Source organism: Mesocricetus auratus, unplaced genomic scaffold, assembly GCF_017639785.1.
Source record: "Mesocricetus auratus isolate SY011 unplaced genomic scaffold, BCM_Maur_2.0 Super-Scaffold_100019, whole genome shotgun sequence".
Taxonomy (NCBI): domain Eukaryota; kingdom Metazoa; phylum Chordata; class Mammalia; order Rodentia; family Cricetidae; genus Mesocricetus; species Mesocricetus auratus.
The window spans coordinates 5,872,927-5,884,419 of record NW_024429200.1 but is presented as its reverse complement, the minus strand read 5'-3'; the positions used below and the strand labels follow the sequence as shown (position 1 = coordinate 5,884,419).

General features: G+C 37.5%; 1 long non-coding RNA gene across 1 annotated transcript; it reads left to right on the top strand.

Annotated features, from left to right (window-relative positions):
• The first annotated feature begins 2,319 nt into the window (after positions 1 to 2,319).
• Positions 2,320 to 7,122, top strand: LOC121133037. Its single transcript, XR_005869777.1, has 3 exons — positions 2,320 to 2,468; positions 4,118 to 4,206; positions 5,720 to 7,122. It is a non-coding gene; the product is annotated as an uncharacterized LOC121133037 (long non-coding RNA).
• The last annotated feature ends 4,371 nt before the right edge of the window (positions 7,123 to 11,493 follow it).

Here is an 11,493-nt window from a genome sequence, read left to right as displayed (position 1 = left end):
TTAAAATAAACGAATTAGGAGTTGAGGGTCTAAACTGTGTGGTGGTGGAGATATAAGCAGAAAAGCAAGTGGAATCGCTGCACATTTTAGAGAATACTGTGATTTTTGACCAAGGTCAGGGTACCCGGCCTTTAGTGGAGACTCTTTAAGTATTTGTTAAGTAAAATTAATTTCAAATAGAAAATTTGTTCCTGAATTTGATTCTTCTGCTGTAGTCAAGACCTTTCTTCATTGTTGTCAGCCTTTCTTTGCTTACGTCTGCATGTGATTTTTTAATGTTTTTATAGTGACCTTTTTAATGCCATTAGTAACAAAACACAGACTGGGGAGGTTAAAACAGCAGCCTTTATTTTTCCCTCACAGTTCTGGAGGTGCACGCTCTGGGCTCCTTGCTGGCAGTGCTCTGACTGAGCAGGCACAGGGTGCCATATGACTGGTGTGTCAAGGCATGGTAGGAAGTGAGTATGTGTGAGTGAGTGAATGTGTGTGTCTCCGAGTGATAGTGTGTGTGTGTGTGTGTGTGTGTGTGTGTGTGTGTGTGTTTCCCTTCTGGTTTCTTCTTATAATGTTACTAAGATTCTAACATCAAAGTTCTGCCTTAATGGCCTTATCTAGTCTTAAAGCACTTCCCAAGTGCCGTACTCTAAACAACGTAGTCAGATCAAGTTTCCACCCCATGGGTAACTCCACACAGGAACTGTCCATATCTGAAGCTGTGGATGATAAGCACAACTCCCCTTTTATTTTAAAATTTTAATTCATTTTCCATACCAACCGCAGTTTCCCCTCCCTCCTTTCCTCCCTGTTTCCTCCCCCACCTCTGTTCTGCCCCTACCCCATGAGGCATCAACAAAGTCTGGCCTATCAGGTTGAAGGAAGACCAAGCTCATCCACCCCGAATCAAAGCTGAACAAGGCATCCCACTATAGGAAATGGTTTCCCAAAAAGACAGCTCATGTACCAGGGACAGATCCTTGTCCCACTGCTAGGGGCCCCACAAACAGACCAAACTACACAACTGTCACACAAATGCAGAGGGCCCAGGTTGGTCCCATGCAGGCTCCCTAGATGTCAGTTTAGAGTTCATGATAGCAGGCAATTATAGGATTAGGGAGAAACCTGGTGCCAGGGAAACTCCTAGGAATCTACAAGGATGACACCAGCTAAGACTCTTATCATAACACCCTTTACTCCATCATTCTTTCCCTGCTTCAGCCAGAGTAGTTTATAAGCATCCTAAAGTTCAGATTACAAAACCCTTGTAGCTGAGTCTCTTCCAAACAGCAGGCACTTAGCATTCCCCCCACACCTTGACTATTCCTGTACTGAAAAATACTTCATAATCTTTGCCTGCTTATGTAGTTCATTTCAATGGCATGTTATAGACAAGATGAACACGAGTCACCTTGAAAACTTCAGCATGTCCATCAAACTAATTGCACAGCCCATCGGCAAATTCATTCCCTTTAATTGAAAGTCTTCAAGGTGTCTACCTCCCTTCAGCATATGCTTGCTAATGATCAATTGTTGCCACAGATGATTTAACATTTGTGTATACATAAGACGACATGCCATAATTCACGGAAATGCCAATGCTTTGAAATAATCACAAACAGTGATGAATGTGCTGTCAATTTTTATGTAATTACCCCAGATCTATCACAGCCACCCCAGTACATTGAAATGCATTAGTGCATAAAGAATGTGCATCATCTGGTGATCGATATCTTATTTCAAATGAGTGAGTGTTACTGTGTAATTACTGTGTTACACTTTCTGATGGGGTTTCTGTTAGTTTCTGCTGTATTTCCATTGCAAGAGTAAGACCACACAGCATATACCTGAGTTTAAATGAGTAGACTAGTCACAATCAGTGCATGGTTGATATGTATAATTTAAACTTAAACATTAATTAGGACTCGAGACTCTACTCACATGATTTAATTTGTTCATTTAAAATAGTTCCTTTCTTCTGGCTAGACATATTGCGCCCTAAATGAACATTTTTCTCTGAGCCTTGTCTCTGATTTTTTTTTATGTGCATTTCTTTGGGTTTCTTCCCCCTTGGCTATTTTACTTTGCCTTCTTTTTCTTGATTCTTTTCTTCATCTTCTCTAGGTTAGAGACTGGGGCCAATTAGTTCTAGCCAGTCATGGCCTAACATAAAGACAGCTTTCTGACAGGTAAGCATGGCACTTTTTATGTGGCCAGATTGCCTGAGACTGGTTTTGGAATAAGAGGAGGCGCGTTCCCTTTTCATCTTCCCAGCCATTCAGCCTAATCTCACTTTTGTAAAGGGTCACAGGGTGCGCCTGGTCAAAGAACCAGGAGGCAGAGCAAGCAGTCATTTGGCTGAACCATGACAGTGCTTGAGTTCTCCCGTCACCAGGCAACCGAGGGCACTGCGAGATCCCTCCGCGGCTACCTCTCAGGAATATTGTTGTTACACAGGCAGTTATTTTTAGAAGGTGTATAATATTGGCTTCTTTCTTTTCTTTTGTTTTTTAAATGACCACTCACAGAGACAATATTCCAGTGAAGGTCTAAGAAGAAATCCCTGTAGTCTTGCATCTAAGAGAGAAAGTGGCAATTCTTGAAGGAAACATACATTGGGCAGGAGCCAGAAACTCAGTAATTCAACAGGGCATTTTTCAGACGCGTGGAGTGGGAGGTGAGGGGTGTCTCTGACTCCCTCGTGGAACGAAATGCATAGACTGAGAGTCTGTGGGTGGCAGTTGTAGCTGCAGTAGACTTTTTCCCCCCGCTGTTTTCTCGTGTCTCTAGACTAATACCTTTTGGGGGGCCATGGGAACCATGTGTTCAGTTGAGAATACAAACTGTGACAGAAAACAGGCACTCCCAGGATAACCCTCTTGAGCACTGCCTCTGAGGACTCCTGACCCCAGTCTGCTCTTCCCCTCTGTGGAGACAGTGTTTATCTTTGTCTTGTCATCTCTCTGCAAAGGTAAACACACAGTCCTCTCTAATTTGCATACCTTGAATCTCTCTCAGTAACTGCATTTGTTTCCTGAGCTCTTCCTTCACACTTCCATCCTCTCCAGATAGAGATTTTAGAATAATTGCCAAGGAGACTAGGTTTCCTTCCTGTCCCCACTTTCACAGTCTCAAACCCTCAGGCTCTCTTTGCCTTCTATGTACTGGCATTGCTGTTTATTCTGACACAGGGCTTTGCATGAAAATCAAAACAAAACAAGGTTTCCAGTTTTTCTCTCTCTAGGTCCTTGTTCACCCTGTATGTAAGTTGGTTCCTTCTTGAGCCAGCATTTCAATAATACTGAATGGAGTTTCAAAGGGCTCAGCAAACCCTTCTAGCCTTCTCTGGCTGGAAATCCTCATATTATGTCACTGAATTTTCTGTGCCTGGTGATTTGATTGTTTGTTTAGCATCTTCCTTCACCTCTGTATTGGAAATACCACAGGACAAGGATCAGACCTGTGTTTGTTCATAAGTTATGTGACGCATTCTTTCTTTCCCTCTATGTCCAGGAATGTGGATATTCATATTTGTTATTATTCATTCATATACATATATAATGAATTAATTATAGCAATGTATAGATGAGAAGCCTTTACAGATCCTTGTAATCCCACTCTGTGGAGCTAATCTGTATAAAGAACGACATGTACATTATATATGTGTATATATTAATGCATTAAAAAACCAAATTGTACAGAACATTTTCCTGTATGTTTTCTCATTCAGTTTTCAAGACAGCCCTGTCTCCATGTCAGAGACAAGGACGGTAGATTGGATAAAGTTAGGAATCTCTGCAAATGTAAAATTTGAACCCAGATTCTCTCTTCTTTAGGACAGAGTTCTTCCCACAACAAAATAGTTATTGTTTTTGTTATAAAATAAAAGATATCATGCAGATACATTATGATTTAATAGCCATTTTCTATGTAACATTTACTTGTAAATACAATTTTTCATTCCTGTGAAACATGAATTTTGATTTCAATAATGCTTTTTCAGAAAGAAAGTGATATGAATGAATGAGAAAAATGAATCTAGTCACCTGGAATATTAACTTACTTGAATTTTTATGACCCTGCTGTAAACTAACATACTATGGTAATTTCTTCCTGACTTCAGATTCAAACATTCTGCCTTCCAGCTAGAGGTTCCCAGACATCCTTATAATGAAAGTCTTAGGCAGACCATGTTGTTCATGATGACAGAAGGTAGGAAACACAGATTTCATCAAATAAATGCAATAGTAGGTAATATTTGCTTTCATTAACCCTGTGTGGTCCAAAGAAATTTGTGTATCCAGAAGGAAAGTACATACTATTTCATAACTCTGAGTTTGTCTAATGTACCCATTTGAATGCATCCCATCAAGCTCAAATCCGCCGTGTTCTTCCTCCCCCTGGAAAACAGACTAAAAATACTGCATTACAGTACAAGTTCCTGGGTTGTGCTTCCTGAAGGCACTCCCTCTGCCCCTCTGTTGCCCAATGGACATTGCTGCCTTCTCTCCTCAGTGTGCTGAGGCCTCCAGCAGGGAACTATTCATTTGTTTGTGCAGTTGCTTCACAACCAAATGAAAGGAAAAGCTGTGGCTTTTAGCATAAAGGAAAGAGAATCTTGCCACATTTTTATGTACTTCAAAGAGAATAGCTTCTTGTCATCTGCTTTGTGTATGTGTGTGTGTGTGTGTGTGTGTGCATGTGTGTGTGTATGATTGAGAACTCATGTTCATGATATGTGACCTTAATGATTAATGGAAATATTTTATTTGGACATAGTTTTCAAACCAATAACATGAAAAACTGATATAAGTAAAAATTAAATTATTCAAAAGTACATATTTTTAAGTTTCCATATAGAGGTTCACAAAATATTAAGGAGTTAAATAGCTTAGAAAAAATTCTGAAGTCATGATTTTCAGTAAATTTGGATTAAAATAAGAGAATTGTTCTCTCAAACTGCTGTGCTTGACGATTGTTATTTGAATGTGCACATTTAAAGGTAACTTTGTTTCCTTTGGGGACACAGAAATTTTCCTGGGTGTTTTGTCTGTTTACATCAGTATAAAAATAAAACTCAATTTAGCACGATTACAGGGAGAACTTTCTCTTAAAATATAAATTAATCAAACACTTGAATTCTCATTAAGTTCTGGGACAAAGCAAAGATGTTCAGTAGCACCAGTGTTTCCAAAGTTCAAAAGAAATATTAAAATGAGAAACAGTAACATTGCAATATAAGAGGCAAGTTAATTATTGTCAAATGATGCAAAAATGTATATTAAGAACTAGAGGATGCCCATTGAAAGTGTGCTTCAAATGGTAGGCAATTCAGGCAGAAGAATGGCAAAAACTCATATTAAAAATGACTAAAGTTTAGTATTCCAATAGCAGCATGTCAGAAAACACAGTGGAGGTAGGTATAACACATTCAAATTGGGCCAAGAGTGCACAAAAATCATCAAGACATTTCTAACTTGCATTAAAAAACAAACTGCTCTGGTACAAAAATAAATAAAAATCTGAGTAATTGCATGGTGGTTTGGAAGAGTGTGGCCCCTAATGGTGCCTATGTTTGAGTACTTGGTCCACAGTTGGTGGAACTGTCTGAGAAGGATTAGGAGGTGTGGCCTTGCTGGAGGAGATGTATCACTGGGGGTTGGGTTTTGGAGGTTCAAAGGCCCATGACATCTCCAGTTAGTTCTTTTCTGCCTCCTGCTTTCAGATCAGATTATACGTGCTCAGCTGCTGCTCCAGTGCCATGCCTGACTGCCTGCTGCCTTCCTCCCACCACTCATGGACTCGCCCTCTGAAAATACAAGCCCCCAATAAACTCTTTCTTCCCTAAACTGGTCATGTGGTTTGTCACAGGCATTGAAAGGTATCCAAGACGAAAAGGAAGGGCATGCCATGCAGGAGCACACTCAAGACCTCTATAGTAACAGAGATGCCACATGATGATGACACTGAACATCACAATTTGATAGAGTAAGTGAGGCAGGGATTGAGTGAAACTTTGCCTTTGCTTCCAAGTTACTTGAAGAAATAAACCGAACAGAACAGTTCATTAAATTTAAAGGAGGGTGGTGATAATGAAGTTCAAGTGCTCAAATTTGTTCATTCTGGGACATGGATAAATGTAATATGTGGATGAAACCCTGATCTTCAAAATGAGGGAATTCAACATCTGGGTTCTTTGCTCACGGACCTCAGACACACTACTTCTTCTTTTCTGTCTCTGTCAAATGGGTATGTTAACTCATGGAATAGCATGAAGCTGTGCAAAAGGAACCTCTGAAGTCAGTTTTAAAACCTGTTTTGAGCACATTATCCCTAATCCAAACTTCTAAATGTTAAATTTAAATGACAGTTAATATTGTCTTAGAATTTTAAAAAATCGTTATACAAAATAATTTAAAAGCCAAGCTAACACTGTATGTTACTTAGGAGCACACGACACTTCCTTTATGTTCCTAATCATTGATAACAGATAGAGAAAGTGCTCAAAGGAAATGCTGGTAGAGAACATGGGATTATTCACAAGACAAAAACGCCAAGCCAAGAAAACGCAGCACATGCAGCCATGATCATTCTCTTTCCATACACATCTGAAATCTGGTCACGAGTCCTCTAACTGCTCTTTTACTAAAAGTAATTCCAGTGAGGACAGGCATTTATATTTTATTTCCATGTAGTATATAAACCCAGCTTTACAAAAGAAATAGACTTTGGAATTTGTATAGTAATGGCACTGGCATAATTTAGGGACAGTTTTCACGATGAAAGTATCAGGCATGCGGTCCATGAGCACCATTCATTCAGGAGCCCTCTGTGGATGCTGGTGTACTTTTCTGGTCCCTTACCGGTATCTGTGTTCATGTTGACTGCTTCAGTGTAGTGTCTTAGATAGTCATGCTGTTTGAGGATAACAGATTCTCAAATACAACACAGTCATTGTCTCAGGACATCTGTTAGACCTAGCTTTCAGACCCTTTTCATGTGGACATTTTACTTTGTTCTCCCTGACTTTACATATTTATGTTTTTCCTCTGTATTACAGAAAAGTGTATACTGGCTATGTCCCTTTAAAAAATGCCATAAAAATAAATGAAAACACATAAAGAATCCCCAAAGAAAAAAACATGCTATCTGCAAATTACTTATTTTTTAGAAATTCCAATACTAATTTTGAATAGACAATCCCTAAAAGTTTAAGAACTTTTGACAATAAAAGTATTATTCTGGGAATAAATTTCTGAAGTGTTAACTCATAATATTATAATAAAATAATTGATAAAGTATGTCTAAACTAAAAATGTCTAAATAAATAGAACAGAAACTCTTTAATGCAAAGGATTGTTATATGGTTAAGGACATACCACAAATTAAAGAGAGGTGACTCATAAACCACACTGAGACAGTCTGAAAGTCAGTATCGTTATTAATGGGATAATCAGAAATTTTTATATACATGACTCATTAGGATGTTTTCAGTGGAATTCTGAAAACAATGAATTGAATGACAGCTTTAAAAAATTACAGAGGACTAGAAAAATACCCCTCTTTAAGATTTCTTGCACTTTTGAAGACAATGAAAAGAAATTACATGGACAATGATGGTAGTTCATATAACTGAATGTTTCAAAAATATGCTGGTCTGAATTAAAAGGCCAATTTCTTTAAGCATCCTGACATTCAGAGATTATTGGCAACACATATTTACACAAAGTATTGAAATATTTAATATATAATATAAGGCACACTATATAAATTGCATGATTAGATTAGCACAAGTAAATTCACAAATTAATAATCTACAAATAATGTATAAAAGTGGAAATTCAAAGGGGCTAAATAGCTAAAAATATAGAAAAATGTTTCACAAAGAAATAACAGTTCAGTTTAAATGTTGTCTCCAGGACATGACAGGGCAGTTGGCCTTTATCAATCACAGAGATGTGATGATGCTATGTGGTTCACTTCATAAAATTTGCATGAGATCAGGCTCATCACCTTTCCATCACAGAGAGAGAGGCACTTGAGAGGCTCACCCCTCCCTGTGTGGACATTGGCAGTTAATGGTTACAGGGAGAGAGGGAGCCATTTCCTTCAGTGTTGTGGCTAGCTGCTGTGCTCCAGAAAATAACCCTCCAACTGTGATCATGAAAACTCAGTGGCTCACACAGACAGACAGGACAGCAAAATGGGAGGAGACTTATGGGAAAGGTCAAGTGGTTCAGTGGAAGTGAGAGAGTGATAAGAACTGGTCACAGAGATGTATATAATGACGATGATGGATACGCAATTGCCAGAGAATGAATAAAATTAAATAAAACTGTAAACTTGCTATGTTCAGAAAAATGTGAATAAGTTACTTGTCACAAGAGTATTCTCTCACATAATGCTTGTGGGGATATAAATGATGCAATTCTTGAAGGCTATTTTCCAAGGTAACCTAAAAAGATACTTTTTTCCATCCACAGTTGAAAATTCACCCAGGAAAACAAGTGAAATCCTGTAGCACCTCATGTGCCAACATCACTCTACAAATACACACACACACACACACACACACGTGCACACACACACACGTGCACACACTCACACACACTCACTCACACTCCTGATGAGAGGTTAATGGTAAATAGATGCGTTAATGAACTGGGAGGTCTAATCACTAAGACGTTTAAAATGATGCTTGCAAAGTACACACACTATTGGAAGAGAAACAGATGGATCATGTTATATGTGTACAATTTTATTTCAATTAGGCAAACACAACACATGTACAGGGTTGTATAGAGGAAAGAATACAAACATATTAATGACAGACTTAGTACTATCTTTGCTTTCTATAGACACAGTGGTACGATCACATTGTTATTAAAGTTTAAAATTAATTTACTTCTTGGAAGCAGGTGTTACTGCCTATCTAAGTTGATAAGACTTTGGGAAATGTCTGCACTGCCAGTTTTAAATGATGAGGGAAAACAGCTGTTCAACCTCTGTTAACCTGAAGTTCTTAGTTTGTATATATTGTAACAATAGCACTTCATTATCAGGACTGTATGAAAAACAGAGTGAATTACGAGTGTAAAAATACAATATAAATTATATACAAATGTCCTGTGTTTTCATTAAATACTAATACCTATCAAGTGTCCTAAAGTTGTTGGGCTCTATAACTGAATGTTCCTCCCCAAATCAGTCATATCCACAATGTCATGGTTACCTTTGAATGATATTCCTGTATAGAAGAAGATTTGGATATGCACCAATGGTACTGAATTGTTCATTAGCATCTAATCAAATTTATATTCCTGTCATCAAAGTATTACATAATGAAAGAGCTGTCAGGTTGTTAATATAAAAGTACCAACTAATTTACGGAAGTATTCAGTTGAAAGATAATGAAAGGAAAGCTGCCAATATCGAAAGCCTTCTGAAAATGAATTGGGCCAGAGGAACTAGAGAGAGGCTTTTACTGAAGAAAAAAATCTTTGAAGATTCTGGTACAAAAAAAAGAATGATAGACACAAAAGTGAAGGGTGACAGACCATCGAACAGCCTGCTTTGATTAAGTAATTATTTTTTTCACTCATCTTTAAATGGAAGAATTTTCATTGTACAGGTGCAAACTGTTATCAATTAAATGGAACCCAGAGCATACAAAAGAAAAAAGAAGTCTACTCAAATACAATGTAAGAGGTAATAATTGACTAAAACATCATGCAGCTTCCTTTATCTGGACTTCAAGCTATCCCATGGTGGGTAGCCCATGGCTTGAAGAACTATGTACAGATAAATGTTGAGACAAACCTTTCCTAAGTCACCATTTCCATCACTACAATAAATCACCTCTCAAAGGTGCTAAATCACCACTTCTGTTATTGTGATGAACTACTTCTCGAAGATAAACATGACTAAAGAGAAGAGCAGAATAAGGTACTCACATCAGCCACCTATCAAGTGGATGGATGGAAAGAGGAACATGAAGCAGAATTAAGTGAGGTCATGTGTTTGGGGCAGCAGATAGAACTTGACAATTATTTACCCCAAACAACAAAAAGCAACCACACAAACACAATAAGGAGTCCTCAGTGGAACAACTATTTTGGAGTAAAATATTCTGGGGTAAAATAATGACTCTTTGGGGCTACCTGGTTTCCCAGTGGTAGAACACTTGCCCAGAATATGTCTGTACACTGAAACAAAACACAACGTATGTCTTCTTTAAGGTTGTTCTCCAAATGAACATAAGAAAGTCTCTCCAGTGAAACTGTTCCTAGCATGCCTTCTGATGACTACTTAAAAACACCAGCCCAGCTCATTTACTGAATTAATTGACCAAGTCACAGTGTGCTCCACTTTGGCTCAAGTATCACTTTTGCTCAGATCTGAAATGGGCTATGAATTTAATGAATGATAAATGTGCTTTACTATCTCACTGATATAAAGTTCTCTGCTATTTAATGAGATCCACTATCTATTTTCAGTCATTAGACTAAGCTGGAAAAACACAGAAAAGATTGTCATAGTTGTACTAGTTTAAAGATAAGTATTATTCAGACTTTAATTTTCTATTCTTTTGGCTTTTATTTTCTTAATCACACTTTAAAAGTGTATGTCTTTTGTATATTATGCACATTTGGTTATTTTTAAATAATGTCTTTAGGTATTTTTAAATAAAATTCTTAATAATTATGTCATCTTTCTTGTGGCGTCTCTAGCTTCTGCCTTTGGCTCCAGGTGCTAGGGTGACTTGCTGTCATTTTCCCAGTTCTAGATGTCTTTGTATATAGCTTGTACAGTTGAGGTTATTCCTTGTGGTTGATTTCAACGAGCAGATTTCTCACAGTTTATTTTTATTCATGAATTTCTGTCTATGAATCACTCTAAATCACATTATAGCCCTACTCCTTTATAAGTTTTAGATTATTTGGCATGGAGACTTTTAGAGATTTTACACTAATAAAATATATACTACTTATCTCAAAACTGGTGAATTCTTAATTGAGAATCATTAGAATATTTTTATTAACGTCACCAAGAAGACAAATTGCTTACTGACATCAATATTATTTCATTATATTTTGAAAAGTATAGCTTACACATTGGACTAGAGGAGAGGGATACTTTCAGGACATAAAAGTTGGGAAGCAAAAGTATTGCATAATTAACTACTCTTTAATGATATGACCACATGCTTTAAAAACGTGTGCTGATTTAAGAAGAGGATTTAGGAGTCTGAATAGATACAAATTAACATTCAGAAACCAATGAAAAGACTATTATGTATATGCAATTGAACTTGTAAACAGAAAAAAGCAAAAGTAGGAAAAAAAACAGAACTCAAACAAAACAAGAGCAATCATAACCCACTCCTCTAAACCCATCAAAAAACCCCAAACCGAGAAGGAAGCACAACACTGCTGTGTGGTCAGCCTTTCTTTTCCTGAGGAAAAGATAAATTATTGTGGTTATTTTCTAATGACTGGG